The sequence below is a fragment of the Anopheles funestus genome, chromosome 3RL (genome assembly GCF_943734845.2).
Source record: "Anopheles funestus chromosome 3RL, idAnoFuneDA-416_04, whole genome shotgun sequence".
NCBI lineage: Eukaryota > Metazoa > Arthropoda > Insecta > Diptera > Culicidae > Anopheles > Anopheles funestus.
The window spans coordinates 71,334,356-71,350,063 of NC_064599.1; positions in this window are offsets into that span (position 1 = coordinate 71,334,356).

Below are 15,708 nucleotides of genomic sequence, written 5' to 3' on the forward strand. Positions count from 1 at the left end.
CCTCTAGTGATGGGAAAAGAAAGTAATTGTATTGTAGTACAAGATTACACAATCACAGCCAAACTCATAGCGGATAATCTCTTACTTATCGAGAATGCAAATGGACAGCTAATCAAAACCGATTGTGGCCCAAATGACAGAATACTGAGAGGAAATTTCCTACTTACATTTTCTAACTGTACCATTCAGTTCGAAAACCAAACATTCACATCAAAAGAAATCCATGTAAAGAGCCCTTCAGTGTCAGGAACAACATTCAACACCGCAATTCATCGAAAAATCGTAGAAACTCCTTTGGCGTCCCTAGACAATAGAACATTAACGAATCGCAATCATATCGAACACATTTACCTGCAACAGTACAAGAATATAACATGGAATTGGAGTCTGTTAAGCGGAATCAGACTTAGCTTTGCAGTATCTTTAATTTTGATCATAATTGCCTATTGCTATCTAAGTCACCTAGTATCAGCAATAGTAAATCAAATCGGTAAAAGAAAATCCCGCTTACAGAACGAGCCACGCAACCATCGCAGTGAAGCTACTCTCGTGGACAGATTAGACGCATGAGGACACGCTTTTTCACCCCCCGGAGAAGTTATGTGCCTATGACAAGAGACCGTCATACGACACCTATAACAGTGCAACATTTCCCACGGTTGTCGTCCAGACCGGACCAGACGACAACTCAGCAGTTCTGGACCCCGTTCGCCATCCGACACCATCATGCCACGCTGCACCAAACACCATCGGTTAGGCACAACAAGTAGGATTAGCTTAGAATTCAAGTTTTAGTTTGTATCGAGCAACTCAACTGTAAGCAACGAGTCGTCATTAATAAAAAGTTTTGTACTTTAAACTAATGAACACGCGTCGCCTACATAATTATATATCACATTTAAAATTTTTGCTGAATTGCTCAAAAATGAGGAAAATTTTACATTTTCTCAAACAGGGTAAGGAACTTGGTTCCTCGAATAACTTCTGGCACATACATCTGAGGGCATGGCCGCCCAAGAAGAAAATGTAGCCATTGGTGCCATCTATCGACCACAGGTTAAAGATTGGTGATCCGTTGGATACCGACCGAGTTATAGGCAAAACTTGGCGCAAAAAAGAGGAAAACTTTACATTTTCTTAAACAGGGTAAGGAACTTGGTTCCTCGAATAGCTTCTGGCACAGACATCTGAGGGCATGGCCGTCCAAGAAGAAAATGTAGCCATTGGTGCCATCTATCGACCACAGGTTAAAGATTGGCGATCCTTTGGATACCGACCGAGTTATAGCCAAAATTTGGTGCAAAAATGAGCCTAGTAAATTTTCATTTTTTTTATTTTTTTGATTTTTTTATTATTTTTCACTCTTTTTTTATTTAAAGCATTACTTGAGTGAAAAGAAACACATTGCAACCAATTGGCATTAAAATAAATCAATTTTATTTTTTTTGCAAAATTTCCCAAAAAAAACGTAAGGGGTAAGCCTTATGAAATTTTCGAGTGGAAAATTTTTTTGAAATTTTTTTCTGATTTTTTATTCTTTTTTTAATGTAAAGCATTATATGAGTGAAAAGAAACTTATTGCAACAAATTCGCAATAAAATATATCACATTTAAAATTTTTGCTGAATTGCTCAAAAATGAGGAAAATTTTACATTTTCTCAAACAGGGTAAGGAACTTAGTTCCTCGAATAACTTCTGGCACATACACCTGAGAGCATGGCTGTCCAAGAAGAAAATGTATCCATTGGTGCCGTCTATCGACCACAGGTTAAAGATTGGCGATCCGTTGGATACCGACCGAGTTATAGGCAAAACTTGGCGCAAAAAAGAGGAAAACTTTACATTTTCTCAAACAGGGTAAGGAACTTGATTCTTCGAATAGCTTCTGGCACAGACATCTGAGGGCATGGCCGTCCAAGAATAAAATGTAGCCATTGGTGCCATCTATCGACCACAGGTTAAAGATTGGCGATCCTTTGGATACCGACCGAGTTATAGCCAAAATTTGGTGCAAAAATGAGCCTAGTAAATTTTCATTTTTTTTATTTTTTTTATTTTTTTATTATTTTTCACTCTTTTTTTATTTAAAGCATTACTTGAGTGAAAAGAAACACATTGCAACCAATTGGCATTAAAATAAATCAATTTTATTTTTTTTGCAAAATTTCCCAAAAAAAACGTAAGGGGTAAGCCTTATGAAATTTTCGAGTGGAAAATTTTTTTGAAATTTTTTTCTGATTTTTTATTCTTTTTTTAACTTAAAGCATTATTTGAGTGAAAAGAAACACATTGCAAACGAATTCGCAATAAAATATATCACATTTAAAATTTTTGCTGAATTGCAGAAAAATGAGGAAAATTTTACATTTTCTCAAACAGGGTAAGGAACTTAGTTCCTCGAATAACTTCTGGCACATACACCTGAGAGCATGGCTGTCCAAGAAGAAAATGTAGCCATTGGTGCCGTCTATCGACCACAGGTTAAAGATTGGCGATCCGTTGGATACCGACCGAGTTATAGGCAAAATTTGGTGCAAAAATGAGTCTTATGAAATTTTCAAATTTTTATATTTTTTTAAATTTTTTCAGATTTTTTACTCTTTTTTTAATTTTAAGCATTATTTGAGTGAAAAGAAACTCATTGCAACCAATTGGCATTAAAATAAATCAATTTAATTTTTTTGCAAAATTTTTCAAAAAAATGGCAAGGGGTACCCCTTATGAAAATTTTCGAGTTGAAAATTTTTTAAATTTTTTTTTCTGATTTTTTATTCTTTTTTAAATTTAAAGCACTATTTAAGTGAAAAGAAGCTTATTGCAACAAAATTCGCATTAAAATATACCACATTTTTCAATTTTGCTAAATTACTCAAAAATGAGGAAATTTTACATTTTCTCAAACAGGGTAAGGAACTTGGTTCCTCGAATAACTCCTGGCACAGACATCTGAGGGCATGGCCGTCCAAGAAGAAAATGTAGCCATTGTTGCCATCTATCGACCACAGGTTAAAGATTGGTGATCCGTTGGATACCGACCGAGTTATAGGCAAAAGTTGGTGCAAAAATGAGAAAATTTTACATTTTCTCAAACAGGGTAAGGAACTTGGTTCCTCGCATAACTTCTGGCACAGACATCTGAGGGCCAGGCCGTCCAAGAAGAAAATGTACCCATTATTGCCATCTATCGACCACAGGTTAACGATTGGCGATCCGTTGGATACCGACCGAGTTATAGGCAAAATTTGGTGCAAAAATGAGTCTTATGAAATTTTCAAATTTTTATATTTTTTTCAATATTTTCAGATTTTTTACTCTTTTTTTAATTTTAAGCATTATTTGAGTGAAAAGAAACTCATTGCAACCAATTGGCATTAAAATAAATCAATTTAATTTTTTTTGCAAAATTTTTCAAAAAAATGGCAAGGGGTACCCCTTATGAAAATTTCGAGTTGAAAATTTTTAAAAATTTTTTTTCTGATTTTTTATTCTTTTTTAAATTTAAAGCACTATTTAAGTGAAAAGAAACTTATTGCAACAAAATTCGCATTAAAATATACCACATTTTTCAATTTTGCTAAATTACTCAAAAATGAGGAAATTTTACATTTTCTCAAACAGGGTAAGGAACTTGGTTCCTCGAATAACTTCTGGCACAGACATCTGAGGGCATGGCCGTCCAAGAAGAAAATGTAGCCATTGTTGCCATCTATCGACCACAGGTTAAAGATTGGTGATCCGTTGGATACCGACCGAGTTATAGGCAAAAGTTGGTACAAAAATGAGGAAAATTTTACATTTTCTCAAACAGGGTAAGGAACTTGGTTCCTCGCATAACTTCTGGCACAGACATCTGAGGGCAAGGCCGTCCAAGAAGAAAATGTACCCATTATTGCCATCTATCGACCACAGGTTAAAGATTGGCAATCCGTTGGATACCGACCGAGTTATAGGCAAAATTTGGTGCAAAAATGAGTCTTATGAAATTTTCAAATTTTTATATTTTTTTCAATTTTTTCAGATTTTTTACTCTTTTTTTAATTTTAAGCATTATTTGAGTGAAAAGAAACTCATTGCAACCAATTGGCATTAAAATAAATCAATTTAATTTTTTTTGCAAAATTTTTCAAAAAAATGGCAAGGGGTACCCCTTATGAAATTTTCGAGTTGAAAATTTTTTAAATTTTTTTTTCTGATTTTTTATTCTTTTTTAAATTTAAAGCAATATTTAAGTCAAAAGAAACTTATTGCAACAAAATTCGCATTAAAATATACCACATTTTTCAATTTTGCTAAATTACTCAAAAATGAGGAAATTTTACATTTTCTCAAACAGGGTAAGGAACTTGGTTCCTCGAATAACTTCTGGCACAGACATCTGAGGGCATGGCCGTCCAAGAAGAAAATGTAGCCATTGTTGCCATCTATCGACCACAGGTTAAAGATTGGTGATCCGTTGGATACCGACCGAGTTATAGGCAAAAGTTGGTGCAAAAATGAGGAAAATTTTACATTTTCTCAAACAGGGTAAGGAACTTGGTTCCTCGCATAACTTCTGGCACAGACATCTGAGGGCAAGGCCGTCCAAGAAGAAAATGTACCCATTATTGCCATCTATCGACCACAGGTTAAAGATTGGCGATCCGTTGGATACCGACCGAGTTATAGCCAAAATTTGGTGCAAAAATGAGTCTTATGTAATTTTCAAATTTTTATATTTTGTTCAATTTTTTTCAGATTTTTTACTCTTTTTTTTTAATTTTAAGCATTATTTGAGTGAAAAGAAACTCATTGCAACCAATTGGCATTAAAATAAATCAATTTAAATTTTTTTACAAAATTTCTCAAAAAAATGGCAAGGGGTACCCCTTATGAAATTTTCGAGTTGAAAATTTTTTTGAATTTTTTTTCTGATTTTTTATTCTTTTTTAAATTTAAAGCAATATTTAAGTCAAAAGAAACTTATTGCAACAAAATTCGCATTAAAATATACCACATTTTTCAATTTTGCTAAATTACTCAAAAATGAGGAAATTTTACATTTTCTCAAACAGGGTAAGGAACTTGGTTCCTCGAATAACTTCTGACACAGACATCTGAGGGCATGGCCGTCCAAGAAGAAAATGTAGCCATTGTTGCCATCTATCGACCACAGGTTAACGATTGGCGATCTGTTTAATACCGACCGAGTTATAGGCAAAATTGGGTGCAAAAATGAGGAAAATTTTACATTTTATCAAACAGGGTAAGGAACTTGGTTTCTCGAATAACTTCTGGCACAGACATGTGAGGGCATGGACTTACAAGAAGAAAATGTAGCCATTGGTGCCATCTATCGACCACAGCTTAAAGATTGGCGATCCGTTGGATATCGACCGACTTATAGCCAAAACTTGGCGCAAAAATGAGCCTTATGAAATTTTCTAATTTTTGTATTTTTTTATTTTTTTATAATTTTTTATTCTGTTTTTTATTTAAAGCATTATTTGAGTGAAAACAAAGTTTTTTGAACCAATTGGCATTAAAATAAATCAATTTCATTTTTTTGCAAAAATTTCTCAAAAAACGTAAGGGGTAAGCCTTATGAAATTTTCGAGTGAAAAAATTTTTTGAATTTTTTTTCTGATTTTTTATTCTTTTTTTAATTTAAAGCATTATATGAGTGAAAAGAAACTTATTGCAACAAATTCGCAATAAAATATATCACATTTAAAAATTTTGCTGAATTGCTCAAAAATGAGGAAAATTTTACATTTTCTCAAACAGGGTAAGGAACTTGGTTCCTCGCATAACTTCTGGCACAGACATCTGAGGGCATGGCCGTCCAAGAAGAAAATGTAGCCATTTTTTGCCATCTATCGACTACAGGTTAACGATTGGCGATCTGTTGTATACCGACCGAGTTATAGGTAAAACTGGGTGCAAAAATGAGGAAAATTTTACATTTTATCAAACAGGGTAAGGAACTTGGTTTCTCGAATAACTTCTGGCACAGACATCTGAGGGCATGGCCGTCCAAGAAGAAAAGGTAGCCATTGGTGATTGGAGGTTAAAGACTGGCAATCCGTTGGATATCGACCGACTTATAGCCAAAATTTGGTGCAAAAATGAGCCTTAGTAAATTTTCATTTTTTTCATTTTTTTGATTTTTTTTTTATTTTTCACTCTTTTTTTTATTTAAAGCATTACTTGAGTGAAAAGAAACACATTGCAACCAATTGGCATTAAAATAAATCAATTTTATTTGTTTTGCAAAATTTCCCAAAAAAAACGTAAGGGGTAAGCCTTATGAAATTTTCGAGTGGAAAATTTTTTTGAAATTTTTTTCTGATTTTTTATTCTTCTTTTAGTTTAAAGCATTATTTGAGTGAAAAGAAACACATTGCAAACGAATTCGCAATAAAATATATCACATTTAAAATTTTTGCTGAATTGCTCAAAAATGAGGAAAATTTTACATTTTCTCAAACAGGGTAAGGAACTTAGTTCCTCGAATAACTTCTGGCACATACACCTGAGAGCATGGCTGTCCAAGAAGAAAATGTAGCCATTGGTGCCGTCTATCGACCACAGGTTAAAGATTGGCAATCCGTTGGATACCGACCGAGTTATAGGCAAAACTTGGCGCAAAAATGAGGAAAATTTTACATTTTCTCAAACAGGGCAATGCACTTGGTTTCTCTAGTAGCTTCTGGCACAGACATCTGAGGGCATGGCCGTCCAAGAAGAAAATGTAGCCATTGGTGATTGGAGGTTAAAGACTGGCAATCCGTTGGATACCGACCGAGTTATAGGCAAAATTTTGTGCAAAAATGAGCCTTAGGAAACTTCAACTAATTCGCATTAAAATAAATCAATTTAAAAAATTTTGTTAAATTTCCTAAAAAAAGCTAAGGCCTTAGGAGATTTATGCCGAGGTTTTTTATGACTCTGAAATGAGTCGTTAAGCGAGCTGACTCGTAATAAGGACTCATTAACTCTGAGTTGACTCACTAAAAAGAGTTGTTATTCTCATCTCTAATCGAAAATCGAAGTAGCCGACAAGTATCGAAATTTCTTTTAATAAGTTAGGTACTATTGTAGAGTTTATGATTAGTCTATTACGTCTAACCTGATCAGTGACTTGATCAAGATATCTGCCCAATTACTTAACTCTAACAGAATGCCTTTTCTTGGCGTTACGAGACCTATTAGGACATGCCTAATACATAATGACTAATTAGTGTTATGTCTACCACATTACCGGATAGTCTATCTTAAAGGTAGATTCGATCGACATCTTTTAGTGTATTAAAACTATTGCTGGAGCATTAGACCTGCATTAGACTATTTCTCATTTCAAATATTAAGCCAGTCAATTTCGCTCTGAAGGCAATATCCCGACCTTCACCTCATATTTGGTTGTAAAAATTCATCTTTTTCTTCCATGCTAATAACACACCATTATAACCCACAATCAAAAACACACGCTAAGCTTCAACGATTTACCTAAAAATGGCAACCACAAGGAAAGAGGTATCTATTTTTCTTTTTTATTACCAATCAAATACATCATGTTCATGATGAAGCACAATCCACCCAAAATGATGATTCACCTTTTGCTTCACAAACCTGTGCTCGATCAGGTTATGCTTATTTGTGCCTGATCCAATAATCCTCTTACGTTTACTGAATGGGCAAAAAAAGCGAAAAGAAAAAAGAGCAAAATGCATGTCAAAAATATTTCGCCATCCTTCATAAGCCCTCCTGGTTTGGTTTGGTGCAACGATGCACATTTGCGTCTGGAGTAGCAAAAGCTCTCCGCCTCCCAAAAAAAAATGAGAAGCTATTCGACGACAGTAGAAGGAAAGGATTTAAATACCGGGTCGTCGTCGTCGTCGTCGTCGCGGTCATCACTACGTCAATGCGAGACTTTAGAGAGATTATAATAAATAAACCCCCTAAATGTTACAGCACGGACAGTACTTCCTTTGGACCTCCTCCTCCTCCTTTGTACCGAAAAGCGTTTTAAGCAGCCAACACCATGTTCCTGAGTTTGTTGGCGTTATTAATTAAGCCGTCAGAAGCGTGTCGAAACGGAAGGTATTATTATAATGTTTTTTTTTCTTTCTTAAACCCTCCCCACCAAACCTACAAGCTTTCGGATGAATTTACAGCCAAAAAGTCTAAAGCCTGTCATCGGTCTTCGAACTTCCCGTCACTGCATTCGAGCTGCAATATTTCAACCATTTTTAAGCAACATGTTGTTGCTCGGTGTAAAATAAAAGCTTCCAAACTTGGCCCCCCAAAAACAACCGCTTCTCAACTTTATGTGAAATAAAAATGTTGCTTCACTAAGCGGATTTTGCGGAAGTCACCGGAGCGAATGGTTAGTTATGATGCACTGCGATACGTTCACAGGAACCTGCAAATTTTGCATTGGAAAACAAGTGCTCTAGCAAAGTGGTGAAAAACTATCAACTAAACAAAAGTATACACCCGAACAGCTGCCGAGCAAGCTGTTGGGGAAATGGTCGAAATAAACCCATCACGAGCGATGTTTGTAAAATAAAGTTTACCATACTCTCCAAACACCGGCACAATAATTCCTCAGCAAAATTTTGTTAGATCGAATGGTGAGCATCACCAAAATCGAACCAAAAGCACATGCTCCACCTTTCCCCACGGTGTGGGCTATCATCCACAAGCTGACGGTTGGTCGTAAATTTTCGCTCGCTTTGTCTAGAGGAACCGACACACCGGGTAAAGGTGTCTTTTTTAAGCATCTTTTCGCACGCACCTGGCCGAAAGTTTGCTCGCCAATAAACCATATCGGCATTTCGGAGCGAGAGAGAGAGAGAGAGGAGGGACCACTCCATCTCTGGGTCGCATACTATCCGGTGTGACGACGGTACTGTGACGACACCTCGTGCCGAATGTATTTCTTTGCCAAGTTTATGACCCGTAAGAATTGGACCATAAATTCTGCACACCCAATGGCGCTTTACCACGCGCGCCCACACGCTGTCCACGTAGAAATTGGAGCATCATCCTTCGCTGAACATAATTGAATCAAGTTCGCACGTACCGTTTTTGCGGGTGTGGTGGTGTTGGTGGTGGGTGGTAACTGCTACGAAAATCGGGCTAATTCTTCATCCGCCGAATCGATGCACATTGAAGCGTTGGGTAAGCGTGGGTTTGGCAGCGCAATGAAGCAAGAAATTTATGGTACTTTAGCACAAATTTCGCATGGAAGTAGTTTGAATGCATAAATCTTGCTGAAAATGTACTGGCAAAATAGTTGAAACATGTTCCCGCGAAGAAAAACGATTAACAAACGAATTACGTTTAGCGGATTGCATACCTGCAGGCGGATTTCGTTTCTACTTTTGCTTTATAAGATTTGCTTAGCAGTTTTTGAAGCTTATCACAGTCACAACTACAGTGTTTCATAATTTTTATAAATTAAGAAATTTTTTTGTATTACTTTTTTGTCTTTATCATAAAAGCTCGGTTAACCTTCTGTAATAACAAAATATCCTCTGCCACACTCAAGCAACAACAAACACCCATTGCTCAACCGATCTGTGTAATTTGATGGGAAAAGTTTTAACGGTCTCACGCGAAACCATTTACTACGCGGAGATGAATTTCACCCCTAAAAGTCCACCGGAAATGATGAACCACCGACATCTGCGAAAGCGAAAGAGCGGCAATATAATGACTCGCGTTTCCCACTTCCACCACAAACGATCCTCTAGATGATGTGCAATATTTTTTAACGCCTACAGGGAAATCCTCAATCCTGGCCGGAAAAGGAACGATCGCGATGGATTTTTGTTTACAAACAGACATTTGGTGTGAATTGCGTAAATTTGTAGTCGAAAATACTTTCCCGTTTGTTGTGTTTTGTGTCTTTTTTTCCTGTATGTTTTGAGTTATTTATTTGCACTCTAACAACACGAAAAAACAGAAAACGAACGACTCCTTAAAGTCGCCTTAAAGTGTAACTGGAAAATTGACAACACTTTGTGATATTTTATTGTAATTTTAACACAAATCCATCTTTCTTTCTAATTAAACAATATGGTTTGGAAAGGCTTACACCAATTAAAAATGCCTTTTGATTGCATACTTTACGGCGTTTCTTTTACAGGGTTACTTCAACATCCTAGCCGAAGGTCCTTTTACCTTCCAGCACGTTTACCCAATCTTTAAAAAAAGTTTACTTAAGCATTTCGTCCATTCTGTCATTTATTTAACAAAATATGCTCTTGCGGACATATTCTCGTAACGATAAACCATTAACCTAGTGTTTTTTTTTCTCTCCACCATTAAAATGTTTCTCCTGCAGAAAGGGTACCTTGGATTTGACCACCACAGATAACGTGAAAATCCGTTTCTTATCAACGCATCTACCTCGGGGCAGATAGCAAAGAGGCTCTCGTGACCAAATAGATGGCATTGATCCTTTGCCATCTGCAAAAGAAAACAGCAAAAAAAACGAAAATCGCCAGACAGAGCCATGTGGCAAACAACTCGTTAGCGTCCTGCTCGAGAAAAGCCATTACGAAAGCAGAGGATCGTAACAAGCGCCTGGCGTGTTAGCTGATGCTCTACTTGCTATTTGCTACAAAGCAGCAAAAATCAGCTAAAATTTTTATGATGTCCACCAGTCAAATTCGCTTCCCTGCAGTAGCCCACCGGCAATGGAAAAAGGGGTTTCCATCGAGTGCCACTACCGCTGCAAGGGCGGCGAAGGAATCATCGACCAGTTGGCACACTTCCAGTGTCTTCCAGTGTGGCTTGGCAAAAAAGGACACCATTTTTATGGGCACAAAACACTTCGACATTCCGCGACCGTTACGCGAATCGAACGACCGGGATGATGACTGCTCGGTATAGCGATAATAATAATAACAGCTAATGGGCCACCATTCATAACCGGCATGTTATTTTATTTTCTACACCAGCGTGTTACGCCCGGGCACATGATGATGGTTTTACGACGGTGTCATTTCGCGCGAGGAAACATACTTCCAGTGGTACATCGCATGTCATCGTCTTCTGGGCCGAATCTTGCAGCGTACGCTGCCATCTTCAATCAGCTCCAATAGACTTTTCGACAGCCAAAAACCCCCACAGGGTAGCATTATATGCAAGGGGAACGATTTTTTGCAATTATCATCAACCAGTCGAAAGCGAGACCAGTGTCCCGATTTCTTTTTTTTTGTTCCGTCCAGCTTCTTGTCCAGCACGACAAGAGCATAAAATCATAATCCGTTTATTTGTATTAAGTTAATCATGAGCCGTCCCTTGATGGTGCTGAGCATGTTTTATGATGATTTTTTCCACTTTTCCACCAGCACCGGTTAGAAGCTGTGTCCAGTTTGTGTAGATTAGCTAATAAACGGTTTTAATGTCAATGTTTTGCCGTGTAACGAGCTTCACCATGGTGTAAGAAGCGCACAGAAGCAATTAACCCCACGGCAAGCTCGAAAAGCTATCACATTGTGTTTTATTATTAGTGTGAGAAGAACGTTAACAAGACTGATTCGGTTTTTTTTCGTTTGTGGAAGTTATTGCCTATTTGAAAACGAGGATATTTTCTTGACATAGTCTTTTACATTTTTTACGTAAAATTGTACATTATTTATTTTATTTTATATACGAATTTTATATAATCTAACGTATTTCTCAAAATTATTTGAAATTTGCAGATTATTTAACTTAGTTGATATGCCCGAAAAATATAAAATCTTGATTATTATGTCTATTCTCTCTCTCTCTCTTTCTACCTTTTTCTCTCTATTTCTCTCTCTCTCTCCTTTTCTCTCTCTCTCTCTCTCTCTCTCTTGTTGGCTTAAACGATCTCTAAGGTTACGCCGGCCATTTTTGGCTTATTACACTTATTTTTACCACGTAGCCGGATAGTCAGTTCTTGCTACGGGGAGTAGCAAGTAGGTATACGACAATACCCGGTCTTGTCGTATAGAACCGGCTCCGTTTATCACTTACACCACAGGGCTCATCTATTTTACCCTCGAAAACCCTGTAACTTATCGTTACTTTCAAATGGTCTTATTTCTTGTTGTGTATTGTCTACCTTTAGGCGCAACTCGCGTATAATGAGCACATTCTTATAAATCAAAGAATAAGAAATATTTTGCATTAAAATTCCTCTCATTTCATCGAGCAAATTAAGTGTCAATTTGGTATATGAGCCCCCGTCGGGGAACTGTTCCCGCTGGAGTTAGAATTTAAATCTGTCTAGACACAGAACGTCGGTTAACTACCGACTAATGTATCATTTCGTAACGGAACGGATGTGGTATTTAGAAGTAGCTCTGCGAAACAAAAAGACAAAAAAACACCATCAAAAGAAAGCATAAACACCCGTTAGAGACAAAAAAAAGTGGTGCCCTTGAGACAAAGATTATTAGCATGTGCGTGAATGAGGTAGCAGACGTCCTACACACATGCGAAATTCCTTCACCAATTCCGACCCGTTTTGCGGTTACCGTGCTGCAAATTTGTTTCCAAACGTTTGTTTCCTTTCGTTTGCGTGTTTGTCTTTACGCAGCGTTTTGTTTTTTTGGTTTCTTTTAATATCTAGCTTTCGTCTTAGCTTATCCCAAAAAAAGTAAAATTATTAAAACGATCGAGATGAAAATGTAATCAAAAACAATCATATACATTCATCTCGCAGCATTCTTATGTTGACTGTTTGGTTATGTGAGATCATTTGGAACGATTTGGGGTTTTTTTTTATTTTGTTTTTGTTTTCGACAAGCCAAAACTTTACTCCCTCCATCGGTACAAACGCGCACAAATTAAATGGCCATCTTAAAATTATATGTAATTACACAATCACATTCGTAGGATTATGGTGGGTGCTCAAGACATTAAATGGAATGAACGTGAGAAAAAAACGGAAAACCAAGTCAGAATCTTCCCGAATAAATGATCGTCGAACGCTGGCTGAATCGTTCTGAAGCGTTTTTTTTGTTGTTAACCATCTTTAAATCTCACTATAATCGATATTAAATCTGGTCTGGTTGTGATTTGATTATACAAGACTCTTAAGCGAGGTAAGCGTTTGGAACATTATTCAATTATGCTTTTAAGATGTTGAAAGAGAATAATTATATCTTCCCAGCTGAACAGAAAACAGAAACAGTGGTAAAGGAATTATCACGTGTCTTAGTACCCACAATCTGCATCTGTGAGCAAATTATCATACCTCACACCAAAAAAGACTATACACAATGCTTGCGTAGTAAATACACCACAGTCACGTTGCAAAAATGTATTGACACGTTCCCATAACGCACAACGCGCCCCCTTCAGCGAACGCATTACCTAGCGTTATACCCCCATCTGGCCAATTAAAGGCACAAAAAGCGTTCCGCGGTTCTTCTCAAAGATCGGCTGCATTAATCCGTCCCATCAGTCGCGTAATTTTGCTCCAGCTGAAAGAATGGGGTTCCAGCGCGTAGGGAATTAAATTGGTTAGCTTCGAGACGGTACATGATTCGTGATCGTCACTCGATGCATCGATGCAACCGTGCACGTGACGTGTCGTTGCAGATAAATCACGCCACACTGTACCCGGGCGTTATGCTGCCGATTGTAGGAAGCAGGCTTTTCCGGTTGAAATTTGTAACCAGCAGCGTGAAGTGTTGCAGGTGTCGCACAGACTTCTTACGTAAAATGCGCTGTAGCACAATCACTAAGGGTTTTCTATTCTTTTATTCCCATAAAAGTAGGAAGGAAATTTATTAACGTGCTTACAAAATTATTTAAAAAAAAGATACAAAAATGTTTATAATTACCTAGTATAAATGTTGTAATGTAATGTTTTTAATCTCCATTGATAAATGTTTTACCTCATTTTGTTTTTCACCCACTGTGCTTCCGAAGGTTTAAAGGATACGTCACGAACCGGGTGTTACCGAAAACCGTTTCGTGGCTTCCGCCACGTGTTATGATCTCGTGTTTGTTACAATCGCCCTTCAGTGTAATCATACGCATCGGTGATAATAAGCATCGAGCGCACTGCAATCAGCCTTACACAACGTTGCAGGATGTTTACCACACTGAATTTTATCCTTCAACAATCCAAGTAATCCCGTCACTACATACTTAGCAATTGCCGCGTTTGCTGACTCCTGTGATGCAAAAAACGGATGCTGCTAACAGCATTTAAATTCGCATTAAAATAAATCAATTTATAAAATTTTGCAAAACTACTCAAAAAAAAGCTAAGGCTATAGCCTTATGAAATATTCTAATTTTTAGATTTTTTTTAACTTTTTATTATTTTTCATCTTTTTTTCAATTTGAAGCATTATTTGAGTGAAAACAAACTTTTTTGAACCGATTGGCATTAAAATAAATCAATTTAATTTTTTTTGCAAAATTTCTCAAAAAAAACGTAAGGCTATAGCCTCAAGAGATTTTCAAATTTATAGATTTATTTCTTATTATTATTAAGAAATAGATAGAAATTATTCGTTATTTTTTATTCTGTTTTTATTTAAAGCATTATTTGAGTTTAGATACATAATTTTATCCTTTTTTGTTAACACAGTTTACTTGGATGACAAAATTGGCTAAATTGCTGAATGTTAGCTACAATTTGAAAAACCAAACTTGAAAACCCCTCACGTGAAAATAACTTTGTTACACCCTGACCTATTCTTGGTTAGGTGGTTGACCACCGGAGATGATTTCTTGCAAATATTTGCTTACCAACATTGGAATGCCAACAATTCGGTCTCAAAAGACGATTCGACTTTTACTGCTGTTTAGGACTCTTTCTGCTCTTGTTTTAGTTTGGAGTTTTGTTCTATTTTTAACAAGTATCCTTTTCCTACTTCCATTGCTACTACTACTACTACTGACCACACTATTTCAGTATCTTGCTGTTAAGCATACAAAAAAAAACTTTTTCCCCCTATCGTGCCTGGCGAACGTTTCCTGATGTCTCAACCAAACCACGACGAATCCAATGCAAATTTTAGGGTTCGTCAGCTACCAACTCATTCCGGTCATCTTTTGATCTCCTAAAATAGAACAACGAAACAAAAACAACAACCTATTTCCTACGTAGAATTCTGTGGACAAATGTCAACCGAAACTATTTATACCCTTTTCCGAAGTGGCTACAGGCCAAACCGGGAAAAAAACATGAATCGTAAAAGTGTCTAAGCTACTCTGAAGTTACCTAACACAAAAGGGGTTCACTTAGTCCTTTCCATTTCGGTGGTATCTTGAAACGGAACGAAACGAAATCCTTTGAAAAGGTGCAAGTCCACGAGTGTAGCCACACCAAACCTAGCACAGGACGATGCTCCAAAATGTACTTATCGCCTACACATCTCATCACAGCTCCGTGTCACCCCAAAAGCTGGACGAAGGAAAAGCTTTCCTGTCGGCCAAAAATCCCACTTCTATTCGATAGCGAAAAGCCACAAAATTTCGGTGAAAGAAACTGGTCAGAATTCCTACGGTCAATGTCAAGCACATCAAATGTAACCGGAATGAAACTCGGTATTTCGTAGCTGATTAGCCGCTTTTGATACACATGCTGTTTCAAGGAAGGAAAATATTCTTCTGTCCAGTGCATTTAATTTTTTAGAGCAAATAAAAGTTTCACATTATCCCTATACTTTTACACTTGATGGGATGATATCACTTAAACAACCTAAATAAAAATATAAACCATC